Source organism: Rana temporaria, chromosome 6 (assembly GCF_905171775.1).
Source record: "Rana temporaria chromosome 6, aRanTem1.1, whole genome shotgun sequence".
NCBI lineage: Eukaryota > Metazoa > Chordata > Amphibia > Anura > Ranidae > Rana > Rana temporaria.
This window is the reverse complement of record NC_053494.1, coordinates 5,624,272-5,639,628: the sequence shown is the minus strand read 5'-3', so window position 1 is coordinate 5,639,628 and position 15,357 is coordinate 5,624,272. Positions and strand designations below refer to the sequence as shown.

The 15,357-nt window shown below is 49.0% G+C and overlaps 1 protein-coding gene across 1 annotated transcript in view; it reads right to left on the bottom strand.

Moving 5' to 3' along the window:
- The window catches only part of LOC120942948, a 46,418-nt gene extending 39,715 nt beyond the window's left edge, over window positions 1-6,703 (bottom strand). The window contains exon 1 of the mRNA XM_040355931.1: window positions 6,206-6,703. The gene's annotated coding sequence lies outside the window, so the exon portion shown is untranslated. The remainder of the gene's footprint in view (window positions 1-6,205) is intronic.
- Between the last annotated feature and the right edge of the window lie 8,654 nt (window positions 6,704-15,357).

The following is a 15,357-nucleotide window of genomic DNA, read 5'->3' as shown; positions in this document are numbered from 1 at the left end:
CATCATAGGGCCAGCCCTGCTCATTGGACAGGCGATCGCATTGGACCCGTCATGTGTCCCAGGCGCTCGCCTACAGGGAGGGGCCACTGTAGGCGATTAAGCTATTCGCCTTACCAGCCCCTCGGCGGAAGGAGGAAGTGGGACAGAAAGTCCCACTTCTCCTGAAGCCCCCACTAACCCCCCCAAAAAAATGACATGCCAAATGTGGCATGTAAGGGGGCGAGGAGTGGGTTAAGCGGAAGTTCCACTTTTGGGTGGAACTCCGCTTTAAGAATTGTACAGTATTGGGTTCTGTGCTCTGTTAGTGGACTGGCAGTGAAAAGTAACCAGAGGGGGAGTAAAGGGCCAACGTGGGGGTCACTCGGGAATAAAACTCAGGGTGCAGGCAAAAGAAAAGTTAAATCGAAAAAGTTAAAGCCAGGGCCGATCCTAGGCAGGGTGCACAAGGTGCATTGCACCCAGGTGCCTGCAGAGGTGGGGGCGCCGAACAGCTAACAGAATACCTCTCTGTGTCCATCAGAAAGTCCCCCCTCCAGGTCCCAATAAAGTTCTCTGCTTCTCTTCCTGTATTTTGTTTATTGTTAAGAGATCATGTAAGGATCCCGGGGTAATGAAGACTTCGAGGGGGAGCATCTCTGTGGTTGAGTCATTGCCATAGAAACATTTGTAAAGGGGAGGAGTTAGTAAAATGAGGACACCCATGTGGGGACGCCAGAAATATTTCCGCACCCAGGCGTCTGTGACCCTAGGATCGGCCCTGGTTAAAGCAGATCTTTACTGCATCTGAACCCCACAAAAACAAATTTTAATTCATTATTCAAAGCAAACCACAACCCCCATCCATCTATGTCTCCTTGCAGAGGCGGCTCTTTAATTAGGCGGTAGCCTAAGGCCTCACACTCACAGGGGCCTCACGGCCGTCTAACTTACCCAATCCATTACCCCAGTTTTGAGGGACAGGTAACATGGGCGTCCGCTGAAATTTTTTCAGGGGGGGGGGGGGGCGCTTCCGCAGTGGCGATACACATTTAACCCTTTCTTCAAACGCTAGCAGGGGTTAAAAGCTCCCCGGCTAGCAGCCAAATAGCGCCAAATAGCCAAATAGCGCAGCTAAAACGATGGTGAAGCGGCACTTTCCCAATAACGCAGCCAGTCTGCAGTGTGAAATAGCTCTTGAGATAATTTAGCTTCACTCAATGCCCATATAAATATAGCATAGAGAATGTACAGACCCCCCTTCAACACAGACCCCCCCTTAGCACAAAACCCTCCATTCAGTACAGACCCCCCTTTTTGCACAGACCCCTCCATTCAGCACACATGGACCTCCCCTTCAGCACAGCCCCCCATTCCGCACAGACCCCTCCATTCAGCACAAACCCCCCTTCAGCACAGATGGACCCCCATTCAGCACAAACCCCCCCCCCCCTTCAGCACAGACGGACCTCCCCTCCCCCCATCCCATTCAGTACCTCAGATCAGCCATCAGCACAGCCGGGTCACAGCATGGTTCCCTCCCCCTGTGTACACATAAACACTGGAGGGGGAGGCGGCTTCACTCTGCTTGCTGTATCTGTGTGACATCCGGCCCGGGGCCGCTCAGACAGCCCGCGGCCGCAAGACTCTTCAACACCTTCTCGATTTTCCAGGGGGGGGTCAATTGCCCCCCTTGCCCTATGGAGCGGACGCCCATGACAGGGAACCTTAACGCTGCTGTGCTCAGGCAGCGTTAAGAGCCCTGACTCAGGAGAGGGGCTGTCAGCGTCCCTAACAACCAGGGAATATCGGTGACACCACCCCTTGTGATGTCAATGACCCAGCATGCCCTAAGTCAATGATGTCAAAAGGGGGGCGGGTTCACCAGGTGGCCCCCGCCCATTAGTTATTAAAAAGCAGGATCTGGGGGCCGCCTTGTTAAAGGGGTCTTCCAGCATCCGATAAGCCCCCTGCCCGCAGACCCCCACAACCACCGGCCAGGGTTGTGGGGAAGAGGATCTTGTCCTTGAATTATTTTTCCCCATCATGGGTGTGAGTGGGGGCCCATGTCAAGTTTTGCCTAAGGCCTCACAAAGCCTAGAGCCCCCTCTGTCTCCTTGCTTTATTTTGTTGAGAAATCTCTTTGAAAAACACCTTCCTAGCATTTCTGGACATGGCCATCTCGAGTAATGGCAAATGATTCATGTACCATTAACTTCTTGGAATCCATCTGCCCTTGGCTCAAGCATGCATGCAGGAGAGTGTGCTTAGCTGGAAAAAAAAACTCCTCCTCTCCTCCCTGAAGACTCCTGGGATGAATGACATCACTTGCTTAACCACTTCCATACCGGGCACTTCCCCCCTTCCTGACCAAGACAATTTTTTATCTTTCAGCGCCATGTAGCACTTTGAATGACAATTGCGCGGTCATGCAACACTGCGCCCAAATGAAATTGTTATCATTTTCTTCCCACAAATAGAGATTTCTTTTGGTGGTATTTGATCACCTCTGCAGTTTTAAATTTTTGAGCTATAAACAAAAAAAGAGCGACAATTTATAAAAAACTGATAGGCAGCACTGATGGCACTGATAGGTGACTCTGATGGGCACCGATAGGCGGCACTGTATAGGCAGCACTGATAAGGCGCTACTGACAGGCATTTTGATGGGGCACTCACAGGCATTACTAATGGGGTACTGATTGGCACTTTTTGGGCACTGTTGTGGGCACTGATCTGCACATTCATGGGCACTGACAAGCTTTATAGAGGGGCACAGGCTGGCATGTGATGGGCATTTACTGGCAACTGATTGACACCTTTTGATGGGGGCTGTGCTGATAATCAATGGGGTAGATTCAGGTACATTTGCCCATTTCTTACGGAGGCGCAGCACACCGTTTTGCCGCTGCGCCTCCGTAAATTTCCTGCGCTATGCTTGATTCACGGAGCAGTAGCTCCTTAAATTGCGTGGGCGCTCCTGAAAAATGCCCGGCGTAAGAGCGCGCAATTTAAATGATCCCGTAGGGGGCGTGGATCATTTAAATTAGGCGCGTTCCCGCGCCGAACGTAGTGTGCATGCTCCGTCGGGAAACTTTCCCGACGTGCATTGCGGTAAATTACGTCGCAAGGACGTCATTTGCTTCAAAGTGAATGTGAATGGCGTCCAGCGGGTATACGTAGCATTGGCTGCCCCTGCTAATAGCAGGGGCAGCCTTACGCAAAAACCGACGTACGCAAACGACGTAAACTGCGTACGCATGGCGCGCGTACGGTTGTGAATCGGCGTTAGTATGCAATTTGCATACTCTACGCTGACCACTACGGGAACGCCACCTAGCGGCCTGCGTAAGAATGCAGCCTAAGGTATGACGGCATAAGAGCCTTATGCCAGGCATATCTTAGGCTGCAGTCGGCGTATCGAGGTTCCTGAATCAGGAGCATTCGATACGCCGGCGTAACTATGGTTACGCAGACGCAATTGCTTTTTGAATCTACCCCAATGTGCTGATTATCAGCACAGACCCCGCCCCCTCTGACAGGGAGAGCCTCCGATCTGCTCTCCCTGTCAGCGTGAACCGAGGAGAGACGTTTACCGGCACTTCCTGGGTCACACGATGATCAGCTGTGATTGGTCACAACTGATCACGTGGTATGAAGCCTCTGTCAGAGGCTCCATACCACGATCGGAGTTGCTGTGTGTCAGATTGACACACAGCACCTCCGATCGTCGCACTGCGTGCCCCCGCGGGTACGCGTCGTCTGGGATACCCTGATCACGTCACATGACGTCCGGTCAGGATATCACAACCACTTTGCCGCCGCCATTCTGCCATATGGCGGGCGCCGGGCGGCAAGGGGTTGGGCAATAATTAAATTCTGCAACCTTTATGTAACTTTTATGTTAAAGTTTTGTTACACTTTACCATCATTTGGAAACTGGAGATATTTTAGGCTGCATTCACCTGAGTGTCGCTTTTTTTGGTGTGTTTTGTTTATTTTTATGTGCGTTTTTGTGCACATTCTTGTACAATGTTTTGAACAACGCCTTTAATCTCTGGCATTTGAAGGAGTTGGCACCCAGTGACTCCTTCTTGCTGTCAGCAGCGCGGATGAGTCACCATCTGTAAAGGAGTTGGCACCAACCGGCATCCTAACACCAATCTGTCATCCCTGCTGCTCACCGTAGAATATAAAGAGCCGGCATTGGAAAAAACAAGAAAAAAAAACAGTATTGCCCCCCCCCCCCCCCCCCCCCATTCCATACCAGACTCTCCGGGTCTGGTATGGATTTTAAGGGGGACCCCATGCCAAAACAATGCACAGGGTTCTCCTCAAAATGCTTGGCATAGTTGAAAGGGTAGTTGATGATTGGAATACCAGCAGAGGTAGAGAGACAGTCAACAGTAAATGGCTTCAAACATGCGTGGGAAAAACCCAGATCTACTGTATAGTCAGACAACAAATTTTTCAGTAAAATATAAAATATGAGGTTGCAGCGACTAAATGGAGACCCAACATGTTAAGCCTTAAAATGTCAGGCACCTGTGCAATGGGGAAAAAACTTTGGTACCCAAAATCAGGGCCATCTTAATAGCATGATGGGCCCCTGGGCAAAGTAATGCTCTGGGGCCCCTACAATGATGACAGTGCAGGTAAACAGACATTAAGTAGGTAAGAGGCAGACTGCCTCCCCTGTGTATCTATCACTCTCAGTGCCATCATGGGCCCCCCCAATTTCTGGGCAATGTGGGCTTAAGGACCAGCTGCTTTGGGGAAAGTGCAGGCCCCCCCCATACAGCTGGGGCCCCTGGGCAGTGCCCAGGTGTGCCCTCTCATTAAGACAGCCCTGCCCAAAATTGCCCATAGGCAACTCTTTAAAAAAAAACTTTACAGGCCATCAGTTGAAATTTGACCGGTAATGATGGGCCTGGAATTATTGCTCTCACTATGTCTAGTGCAAGTGGCATTTTTTTATGAAGACGAGCCTAACTCTTGATGTATATGTTTAATATCCATTTATAAATGATGCTGGTAGACAATAGACATGTGCAGACTGGAATATTTCGTTTCGTTTTCGTTTGGAAAATAAATTTATTTAGTTCACCCCCGAAAATCGTTTTGATTTATTTCGTTTTTCGTTGGGGAATAGCTTTCGTCCGAAAATCCAATAATACTTGGTTTCTGTCGAATGGTCAAAAGAATATTCGACGGAACGTCGAAACTTTACGTCGAATTGTACATTTCCGTTCGAATATTCCGCCTACAAGAATTCTAATGTTGTATGACTAGTAATAATGTCGAATCTATTCTCTATAATGTCGAATCTATTTTCTCATAAATCGAAATCTATTCTCTGTAATGTCGAATCTATTATTTCTATGATGTCGAATCTTTTCTCTATCATGTCGAATCTTTTCTCTATCATGTCGAATATTTTCTCTATCATGTCAAATCTTTTCTCTATGATGTCGAATCTTTTCTCTATAATGTTGAATCTTTTCTCTATGATGTCGAATCTTTTCTCTATCATGTCAAATCTTTTCTCTATAATGTCGAATCTCTCTATATCGAATTTTTACCGCAACGAAAACGAAAACAAAGCATTTTTTATGTCGGATCTTTCGGTTTTCGTTTCTTGCACTTTCGTTATCGTTTGTTAAAACAAAAACGAAAAAACGCGATTTTCGGACGAAAATGCATTCTAACGAAAACGAATGCACATGTCTAGTAGAAAAATTGTTAATCAACAGAATCACTAACACCATCTAATCTTTTCCTTGGTGTCACCATCTTATTTCCCCAGAGATGGGGCTTCCTCGCTATTCAGTGAGCTAGTAAGCGACTCTGTAAAGGAAAGTGATTCTTAGGCCTCGTACACACGACAGAGTTTCTCGGCAGAATTCGTCGAGAAACTCGGTCAGAGCCGGATTCTGCCGAGAAACTCTGTCGTGTGTACACTTTCGGCCCGATGGAGTCGCCGAGGAACTCGTCGAGAAAATAGAGAACATGTTCTCTATTTTCTCGTTGTTCTATGGGAGCTCTCGGCCCGCCGAGCTCGTCGGCGGCTTCAGGGCTGAACTGGCCGAGGAACTCGATGTGTTTGGCACGTCGAGTTCCTCGGCCGTGTGTACGAGGCCTTAAACTTGGGTTATTCTGACATTTCCCACCCTCCACCAGTTTCACAATCGCCCTTCTGACCTCACGCCCATCGCTTGGTGTGAATTACCTTGATAAGATCTCTAGGACTTGGAGCCGTCATACCATGAATGGAGCCGGGATGGTGGTATCCTTCAGCTCATCTGTGTTCTGTCTCCTTTGGCCAGAAATGATCTTTAGTATCGGAGAATTGGGTCTGTTGCTGGTCTTCTTTTCTTCCTTTGACTCTTCACCTTTTCCTTAGATAGTATTCCAGGAAAGTCATATTTTCCAGGCCTCTCCTCTCCTCGTATCGGATAATCCTCAGTGCCTATAGATGGGAATGTTACATCCTAATATCACCATAAAACCAGGAAGGAAGACCGGCACCCAAAATCCTTCTCAAGACTTCTTTTATGGATCCCGATAAGCGACGTAACCCCTTATTCTCCAGCCCGAGCCGAGCCGAGTTGGGCGTTTCAGCTGTTCAGAAGTCTTTTCCACCTTGGGAGGGATCTGAGCGACCTTTGTTACCTGCCAACCAGAGTCTGAGATGTTTGCATTTCCCTCTCACACCCAGGTTCAATGTTCAACCTACAACCATAGTGCTTGCCGGAGAACCGGTTTTTCCAGGGCTTATCACTCGCTGCACAGGATGACTACATTCATGTTCTGTATCTGTGATTTAATTGGCGTCGGTGAATCATTTCTATTATTTGCTCAAGGAAGGAACTGCCTTTTATATTAAAATGTTCTGAGCAATGGAAACGACTTGGAGTTTGTGTATTAAAATCACAATGACTATTTCCAATATTAACCACTTAAGCCCCGGACCAATATGCTGCTAAATGCCCAAAGGCGTTTTTACAATTCGGCACTGCGTCGCTTTAACTGACAATTGCGCGGTCGTGCGACGTGGCTCCCAAACAAAATTGGCGTCCTTTTTTTCCCACAAATAGAGCTTTCTTTTGGTGGTATTTGATCACCTCTGCGGTTTTTATTTTTTGCGCTATAAACAAAAATAGAGCGACAATTTTGAAAAAAAATGCAATATTTTTTACTTTTTGCTATAATAAATATCCCCCAAAAACATATATATATAAAAAAAAAAAATTCCTCAGTTTAGGCCGATACGTATTCTTCTACCTATTTTTGGTAAAAAAAAATCGCAATAAGCGTTTATCGATTGGTTTGCACAACATTTATAGCGTTTACAAAATAGGGGATAGTTTTATTATTATTTTATTTTTTACTACTAATGGCGGCGATCAGCGATTTTTTTCATGACTGCGACATTATGGCGGACACAATTTTGACACATTTTTGGGACCATTGTCATTTTCACAGCAAAAAGTGCTAAGAAAAAGGATTGATTACTGTGAAAATTACAATGCAGTGAAGGAGTTAACCACTAGGGGGTGCTGTAGGGTTTAAGTGTGACCTCATGTGTGTTTCTAACTGTAGGGGGTCGGGGCTGGGTGTGTGACTTCAGTGATTGTCGTTCCCTATATCAGGAAACAGACGATCAGTGACATTGCCACAGAGAAGAACGGGGAAGATTTGTTTACACACACCTCTCCCCGTTCTTCAGCTTCTGTGACCGATCGCAGGACACCGGCGGCGATCGGGTCCGCGGGTCCCACAGGCGCGGTCACGGAGCTTCGGACCGGGTCGCGCGCACACTGCCCCCTCTCTCCTGGCACCGCTCTATTATCATAGATAGATTTATGCAATGTATAAATCTATCTATGGTCGCCGCTGCCACCCCCTATTCAGGTGCCTTACCCCTTTTTTTCGGGCGCCGGGCACCTGAATTACAGCGGCGGGGGTGTTTTTTGAAGGCGCCTGACTAGAACCGTAGGCTCTGAGGCCCCGTACACACGACCGGATCAATCCACTGGGATTTATCCGCGGATCAGTTCCAGCAGATAGATCCGGTCGTGTGTACGTCCGAGCGGACATTTTCAGGCGGATAAAAATCCAGCCAACGGATTCCCAGCGGATAAAAATTTCTTAGCATGCTACAAAATCTATCCGCTGGAATCCAGTCCAGCGGACTGATCCGGTCGTCTGTACAGACTCACCGGATCAGTCCGTCCGCTCCCCTCCCTCGCATGCGTCATAATGATTTGACGCATGCATGGAAGTATTTACCTTCCAGGGTCGCGCATGTCGCCGCGTCATCGTCGCGGCCACGTCACCGCAGATGTATTCCGCTGGGATTTCGATCTGATGGTGAGTACAGCCATCAGATCCAAATCCGCCAGAGGATTTATCCGCTGGAAACGGTCCGGCGGACCGTTTCCAGCGGATATCCTCTCGTGTGTACAAGGCCTAATAGGCGCCCAAAAAGGTGAACAGCGCGTGCCATGCTGGGCGCTCGCTGTTCACTCAGCGTTGTGTTAGCGAAGGAATTTGCTTTGCTAACACTGAACAGCCTCTCAGCCAATCAGGTGCTTGAGTCTGTCACTTGATTTCCTAAAACGTCAGACGCTGTTATTGGACGCCTGATAGAAAGGACGGAAGAAGACATGAAGGACGTGCAGGACACTGCCGCTGACCCCGCTGCGAGACAGGTAAGTGCCGAGCAGCATTTGATGGGGCACAGTAGCGACAATTGATGGGCACACTGGCAGCATTTGATGGGGCACAGTAGTGGCAATTGATGGGCACAGTAGTGGCAATTGATGGGCACACTGGCAGCAATTGATGGATACAGTAGCTGCATTTGATGGGTACAGTAGCTGCATTTAATGGCACAGTGGCGGCAATTTACGGGTACAGTGGCAGCATTTGATGGCGCAGTGGCTGCTTTTGATGGGTACAGTGGCAGCATTTTATTGCACAGTGGCAACGCTTGATGGGCACAGTGGCTGCATTTGATGGGCACAGTGGCTGCATTTGATGGGCACAGTGGATGTTTTTGATGGGCACAGTGGCTGTGCTTTATGGGCACAGTGGCGGCAATTGATGGGCACAGTGGCGGCAATTGATGGGCACAGTGGCGGCAATTGATGGGCACAGTGGCGGCAATTGATGGGCACAGTGGCGGCAATTGATGGGCACAGTAGCTGCAATTGATGTGTTTTTTTTTTCAGTTTGTTGTTTGCACCCCCCCCCCCCCCAAATTTTGAGCACCAGCCGCTACTGCACATCGTTTTTCCTGATGGCTCCATGTCAGCACAGCTGGGTATAGGCTCAGCCCCCCCCATGCCTTCAGGACTTAAATACATTTTAGCCCACCTACAGCCTTGGCGTTATTTTTTCCTCCTATACGCAGGACCTGGGTGAGCTCCTCTACCTGGCTGGTCTTAAGGGCTGCCCGTCCGTCCATGCGTGTGGATTAGGCTGGACGCAGTCCCTGGTGTCTTGGCTAAATGACCCCTAATCCAGGAAGCCCCGCTGCTGGTCCTCGGGCGGCTTTTATCAGGGCTTGTTTGGGGTCCATGTAACATGGGCAGCGGTGTTGGCAGAGTCTCCCCTATGCACGCGCTGTGCCAGTCTTTATGGTCTGATGATGGAGGATGGGTGAGCTCAATTAAATGCTGCATTGCTGGGTATTGTTGTGCCTTGCTCCCTGCAGCCACGATGCATAGCCTGAGCTCCTCCACAGGGAGTACTTTGCATAGCAGGTACATAAAGTAATACTTTGCCTGTTCACACATGGCAATCACCTGTTGGTGGCTTTGAATGTTTGCTTTACTATTGTGCCAACACCCTCAAAAGACCAGCATTTCCAGAGAAGGTGGTAGAGGAGTCACCCGTGGATGATCACCCGTGGATGACTACCGGAGCCAGCTATGGCCTGATGAGAGACGGGACATCCTTTTATATTTCTATGTGCTCTTCAGATTTTCACCAAAAGGGGGGAGGAGCATGTTTATGATGTCTACAATTCCATTGGTTTGTGTACATTGCAGAATATTATTGGAATTCTGTGGTAAATTGTGGATAGATCCGCTAGTGTGTACAACCCAGCGGATCTTTTTCCGCGGATTTTTTTCGGGCCGACCGATTTCCAGCAGATAAAAATTTCTTATCATGCTAAGAAATCTATCCGCTGGAATCGGCTTCAGCGGATCGATCCGGTGGTCTGTACAGACTCACCGGATTGATCCGTCCGATTCCCTCCCTCGCATGCGTCGTAATGATTCGACGCATGCGTGGATATCCTTATATGACAGCGTCGCGCACGTCGCCGCGTCATCATTGCGGCGACGGCGCGACACGTCATCGCGATGGGATTTCGGCGCGGATTTCGATCCGATGGTGAGTACACTCCATCGGATCAAAATCCGCGGAAATCCTTGAGAGGATTTATCCACGGATACGGTCCGGCGGACCGTATCCGCGGATCAATCCTCTCGTGTGTACCCGGCATTATTGTTGCTTTTCTCAACAAAACTTTTTTTCATTATGTCCCGATTCCTGGCAGGGAAAGGTTTAGCTCATTAACCACTTAAGGACCCCTTCAAGCCGATATACGTCGGCAGAATGGCACATACCCGTACGTCCGGTCCGAATTTTGGTGACAGCGCCCGCGGGACCTGCGGACCCGATCGCCGCCGGTGTCCCGCGATCGTGTCACAGGAGCTGAAGAACGGGGAGAGGCGAGTGTAAACAAACCTTCCCCGTTCTTCATTGTGGCAGTGACAGTGATCGTCTGTTCCCTGATATAGGGAAAGACGATCACTGACGTCACACGTCCAGACCCGCCCCCTTACAGTTAGAAACACATATGAGGTCACTCTTAACCCCTACAGCGCCCGCTTGTGGTTAACTCCCAAACTGCCATTGCTATTTTCACAGTAATCGGTGCATTTTTATAGCACTTTTTACTGTATAAATGACAATGGCCCGGATTCAAAGAGAATTGAGCTTTTTTTGCGGAGGCGCAGGGCAACGATTTTGCCCTGCGCCCCCGCAAATTTGCTCCGCTGCCCTCGATTCACAGAGCAGTAGCTCCGTAAATTGCGAGGGCGCGCCGGCAAAATTGCCCGGCGCTAAAGCACGCAATTTAAATGATCCCGTAGGGGGCGGGAATCATTTAAATTAGGCGCGCTCCCGCGCCGAGCGTAGAGCGCATGCTCCGTCGGGAAACTTGCTTTACTACTGCATTGCGGCAAATGACGTCGCAAGGACGTCATTTGCTTCAGAGTGAACGTGAATGGCGTCCAGCGCCATTCACGAATCACTTACGCAAACGATGTAACATTCAAATTTCGCGACGCGGGAACGGCGGGTATACTTTAGCATTGGCTGCCCCTACTATTAGAAGGGGCAGCCTTACGCTAAACACGCCGTATGGTATCGACGTAACTTGCGTACGCAGGGCTCGCGCAACATTGTGAATCGGTGTTAGTATGCAATTTGCATACTATACGCTGAGCACAATGGGAGCGCCCCCTAGCGGTCATCGCAAGAATGCAGCCTAAGATATGCGTGGCATAAGAGCCTTATGCCGCGCATTTCTTAGGCTGTAGTCGGCGTTACGATGTTCCTGAATCAGGAGCATTCGTAACGCCGGGGCAAGTAAGCAATTGCGCTGTGTAACCTATGGTAACACAGGCGCAATTGCTACTTGAATCTGGGCCAATGGTCCCACAAATGTGTCAAAATTGTCCAATGTGTCCGCCATAATGTCGCAGTCACAAAAAAAAAAAAAAAACGCTGATCGCCACTATTATTACTCAAATTTTTTTCTTTTATAAAAATGCCATAAAACTATCCCCTATTTTGTAAACGCTATAAATTTTGCGCAAACCAATCAATAAACGCTTATTACAATTTTTTTACGAAAAATAGGGAGAAAAATACGAATCGGTTTCCTTGTTCATGCAACCTAGGATAAAGACGACGACAACGCCTAGCCGGTTGTCACATTCATTAGGCATGTGGTCAATACACTCTAAAGGAGTGGTTTCCACTGACGCTGTGAAGGGGTCATATATGGTGCCAATGAGAAGTCGGAGAACCTCCTCAGGCAAATTAACCCTTGTCAGCTTCTTCCCAAGTAAAGGTGAATGAACATGCGATTCCTACTGTAGCGCTCACCCCCAAGGAGCCGCTGGTTATTGAATGGGGTGGCAAATCTACCTCATGGCTCTTTCCGACCTTCTCTCATGGGCGGGTAATCACTCTGTCCTTTGGCGCCAAACTCAGCCCACGTCACACGCAGGGGAACAGTTCACAGGATGTGTGCTAGGAGGGGGGTGTGGTGGAAGAGGATGTGTGCTAGGAGGGGGGGGGGCTTGTGTTAGGAGGGGGTGTGGTGGAAGAGGATGTGTGCTAGGAGGGGGGAGAGGGATTTGTGTTAGGAGGGGGGTGATGGTGGAAGAGGATGTGTGCTAGGAGGGGGGATTTGTATTAGGAGGGGGGTGTGGTGGAAGAGGATGTGTGCTAGGAGGGTGGATTTGTATTAGGAGGGGGATGTGGTTGAAGAGGATGTGTGCTAGGAGGGTGGATTTGTGTTAGGAGGGGGGTGATGGTGGAAGAGGATGTGTGCTAGGAGAGGGGGATTTGTGTTAGAAGGGGGGAGGCGGTGGAAGAGGATGTGTGCTAGGAGGGGGGATTTGTGTTAGGAGGGGATGGTTGAAGATGATGTGTGCTAGGAGGGGGGGGGGATTTGTGTTAGGAGGAGGTGTGGTGGAAGAGGATGTGTGCTAGGAGGGGGATTTGTGTTAGGAGGGGGGTGTGGTGGAAGAGGATGTGTGCTAGGAGGGGGGATTTGTGTTAGGAGGAGGTGTGGTGGAAGAGGATGTGTGCTAGGAGGGGGGATTTGTGTTAGGAGGGGGATGGTGGAAGATGATGTGTGCTAGGAGGGGGGGGGGGGTTGTGTTAGGAGGGGGGTGATGGTGGAAGAGGATGTGTGCTAGGAGGGGGATTTGTGTTAGGAGGAGGTGTGGTGGAAGAGGATGTGTGCTAGGAGGGGGGATTTGTGTTAGGAGGAGGTGTGGTTGAAGATGATGTGTGCTAGGAGGGGGGATTTGTGTTAGGGGGAGTGGTGGTGGAAGAGGATGTGTGCTAGGAGGGGGGGGTTGTGTTAGGAGGGGGGTGTGGTGGAAGAGGATGTGTGCTAGGAGGGGGGATTTGTGTTAGGAGGGGGGTGTGGTGGAAGAGGATGTGTGCTAGGAGGGGGGAATTTTGTTAGGAGGGGGGTGAGGGAAGAGGATGTGTGCTAGGAGGGGGGATTTGTGTTAGGAGGGGGGGTGGTGGAAGAGGATGTGTGCTAGGAGGGGGGGATTTGTGTTAGGAGGGGTAGTGGAAGAGGATGTGTGCTAGGAGGGGGGATGTGTGCTAATAGGGATAAATGGAGGGGATTTGTGCTTGAAGGGGCGATTTTTAGGGGGGGGGGATAGGAGCAGGATTTGTGCTGGGAGGGCTTTTTTGGAGTGGGGGGGTGAATTTGAGAGGTAGAGTATTTGTGCTAGCAGGAGTATTTTTTTTTTTGGGGGGGGGGGCATCTGTACTGGGGGGGGGATTTCAGCAGGGGAAGCAGATTTGTTCTGGGAGGGAGGGAGAATTTATGCTTAGAGGATAATTACTGAATGTAGATTAGTGCTCAATTTTCTTTTTCTTTTTTTTTGGCGGGGGGGGGGGGGGGGGGATTTGTGTTAGTAGGGATGAATGGAAGGGATTTGTGCTAGGAAGGGGGGAGGGATTTAAGCTTGGAGGGAGATAAGGGTGGGGATGTGTGCTGTAAGGGGGTTTAGTGCTCAATTTTTTTCTTTCTTTTTTTTTTTGGGGGGGGGGTGTTGTGTTGTTGACACATGATGCTCATACATCTTGGGGGGGGGGGGCGGTTTGGCATGTTCTCCATAGGCTCTAGAAGACCTGGTCCCTGGCCGCCACGTGTTTCCGGGGTCCCACCTCCTTCATCAGGCAATCCCGCCCCATGGCAAAGGAAGGATTTGGAGCTGTCAGACTAGCTCTCTATGGGCCAATCAGGGACATGGATGGGGGGGCCAGCCACACACGATCGTGGTCCGCCCTTTTTATCCCGGGGGGGGGGGGGGGCGACAAATGCTGCTACAAAAGAAACATCCTCTCCAGCCCGCCCGATTAGCTCTGCACATAATAGCAATAAATGTACAAATATATATAAAAAAGATACAAAGACTCAATAACAATAAATAATAAAATGACACAGTAATAAAAACACAAAACATTTTGCAACATCTCTTCACCTGATGAAAGATCCTCATTATACTGTCATTATAAGACGTGTCTGGATATGACGGGAGAATGTCGGTGGGGAGGCCCTAGTAGGACCCAGAAACACGCACAGGGCGGGGCCTGAATAAAAAAAAAAAAAAAAAAGAAGATGTCGTGAAAGAAAGACAAGGAAGATACAAAGACTTCGAGGTCAGAGGTCACAGGGCTCATTAGAGTTCTGAATGATTTGTAGAGCTGAAGACTGACACCTTCTGGTCAAAGAAGGTTCCTGCAGATTTCTAACAGCTGCCGAAATTTTTTAACATTCACATATAACTTTTCCCTTTTAGGCAATAAATATGTAACATAAACGGGTTTGTTCAATCGAACGAATATGATTGCAAAACTTGCTGGTAGAGGTTTGAAACTACAAAGAGGAAGTTTAACTCGGCATAAGGACATTGAGAGGGAAGTTGGCACTGCTTCCGGTAATGTAAATAATATGAAGCCTACTTACTGGATGGTAGCCAAAGTGTTGATCTAGACTTTAGGAGGGATAATCATACAATAGCTCTTTAATGTACAGCTCCAGATAACACATGCAGGTAAACACCCCAATCCAATTTCCTCCAAAGTCTAAGCTGCATTCTAGTATACAAAATCAATAAAAAAATTCACTCCCATTTGAGAAGAGTAAAATGTACTCAAGCATATCTTCTTCTTCTTCTTCTTCTTCTTCTTCTTCTTTGTGCTTTGGGGGAGAGCCCCACACCAAAGCACCCACCCCCCCCCCATGTTGAGGGCATGTGGCCTGGTAAGGTTCAGGTGGGGGGCTTTCTCGCCCCCCTCCCAAGCACTGTTCAATCCATTATCTAAAAATGGAAAGAGTATGGCACAACTGCAAACCTACCAAGACATGGCCGTCCACCCAAACTAACCGGCCGGCAAGGAGAGCATTCATCAGAGAAGCAGCCAAGAGGTCCATGGTAACTCTGGAGGATTGGAAAATCTGGCCTACATAGAAGAGTAACAAGAAGAAAGACATTGGTGAAAGAAAGACATAAGAAGCCCCGTTTGCAGTTTGTGAGA